Consider the following 2,366-nt stretch of genomic DNA (forward strand, 5'->3'; position numbering starts at 1 on the left):
CGGGCGTGTCTCTTGGCCATGTGACCCTTGCAGTATTGAAAATTTTTACTATTTTCTGAAAAATTCTCTAAGTTTCTGTTTTAGTCCTGAATTGTTTCTAACACGTATTTAATTCCTAAAAACCCTAAAACAAAAGGATATATATATAATCCCGTTTTTCTTTGTTTGAGCCTAGCAGTTGTCAAAGAAAAATAACTCTCAAAACTGTTTTGGGGATTCCTTCCGTTTCGTAGTCAACTGGGTGGGTTACGTAGAGGCCGGGATCACGATAGATTGCGGCTTGGTTCGACAGCAGATCAGACTACTCGTTGTTGAGGTGTTGCTGTCTACTCTGAATAAACATTAGGTAATTTCGTAACCTTGATCACACCGATTCGTTCCTCACACATGGATCCATGGTTAGGGTCGCCGATTTTATTTTTTTTCCGCTGCGCCGTAGGGGTGCCGGCGATCCAACAATGGTGTCAGAGCCACTTGTGTGATACGGACTCGGGTTTAAATACTTGGGTGATGCAATTGTATGAGATGCATGCTTTAATTTTAGTAAATTTCGACTGTTTAAATCGTTTAATAGTAACCTGATAACCGTTCCTTTTAATAATGGATTAAATGTTAATCATAATGTTATGGCCTATTTGGTTTTATGTTATTACAGTTAAGTGTTAACAGATCTATAATGGTGCGACGGTGGTGTTGACAGTTTCTAGAATGGATTACATGTTTGTGGAACAAGGGTTGTTCCGGCATGAAACCTCTGGGATTAAAATCCCGAAAACACGATTCTATTGATAAAAGTTATCAAATCGTGAGGTTTCACTTGAATGGGGTATGCGGTTCGTACCGCGGGGGCTCCACGCCTTCGGCCCACTCCCTCTGCCGCCTCAGCCCCCATCTTCTTAAATTATGTTTATAATAAATAAAACTTGGTAGGCCATAAAAGTTGAAAGGATATGTTATAATTCACTTTAATAAAGTTTTTAATTATGTATGCTATTTTTGACTTGCACGGTGTTTGAAATGCATAGTTATAGCCCAATGGCCCATTTGATAAAAAGGTTGTAATTTTATAAATACGGCCTGCGTGTCGTGCCTTGCTACTATTCTCTTGTATTTCTCTTCTCATCTTACTCCCTCGTATGTAAAACGAGTTTCTACATATTGTAATTTGTAAGAGTTGCTGTGGGCTAGCCGAGAAGGAAGATGGGCCAACCAGTGTGGACTGATAGCTTGAAAACTGGCTTACACCTTTAGGTTTCCTTTTGGTTCTCCCATTGGCTTGGGTTGCGCCACCTTAGTTTATGGGCTATAACTATTGCATTTATTTATTGCTTTATTTATGTATGAGATGCTATGGATGTCTAAAGCATGCCAAATTTTAAACATGTTAAAATTTGATAATAATAAACCACATTAATTGATGAGATCAATTAAATGGCTAAATGGACTATAGTAAACCATAATTGGTGAGATGAAACGATCTTAATAAAATCCCTCTATTAAAATATTAAGTCAACATAGCCTTCCAATTTTGCCATCGTTAAGGCCTCGATCAATACTGTGTAGGTTTTGCTAAAGCGAAGTACTTGTATTTATCTTGGTTAAACGCGAAGAATAAACAAGTGATATTCGCAGGTTAAAATTGGTTAATGACTTGACTAGGTTATTCTAATAGGATTAGAAACCTAGAGGCAAGTAATTTGGATAAATCATAAGATGATTAGAACAAGAGTTGTTCAACAAACTTTAGGAGTTACATATGATGTAATTAGCAAGTGTTGCTTACCTAGATAACCATAATCTTGAGAGTAAATCCAAAGCTGACTTAAGAGGAGGTGAAATATGGATCCTTAACCCACTTGAAATGCTTTTCAAGAAAGCCTTCCAAACTAACGTATGAGGGTATTAGTTTTGTAGTAAAATAGTGGGAACATCATTTAATTAAGTCCTTTTAATGATTAATATAAATTTGATAAATTTTCACACGCATAATTTCATTGTTGTAGATATATTATGGCTGCAAACACAAATACACTATCATTGCGATCGGTCCTTGAGAAGGACAAGTTGAATGGTTTAAATTTTCTTGACTGGTTCCGTAACTTGAGGATTGTCCTCAAACAAGAACGGAAATTATATGTCATTGAACAACCAGTTCCTAACGAGCCACCCACTAATGCCTCGAGGGCTGATAGAGACGCTTACAGAAGCATCTCGATGACATGGTAGACGTTGGATGTCTTATGCTTGCCACTATGAATCCTGAGCTTCAGAAGCAACATGAGGACATGGTTGCTTATGAAATGATTGAGCACCTGAAAGAACTTTATCAGGGGCAAGCACGGCAAGAGAGGTTCGATATCTCTAAG

The sequence above is a fragment of the Gossypium raimondii genome, chromosome 5, assembly GCF_025698545.1.
Source record: "Gossypium raimondii isolate GPD5lz chromosome 5, ASM2569854v1, whole genome shotgun sequence".
Taxonomy (NCBI): Eukaryota; Viridiplantae; Streptophyta; class Magnoliopsida; order Malvales; family Malvaceae; genus Gossypium; species Gossypium raimondii.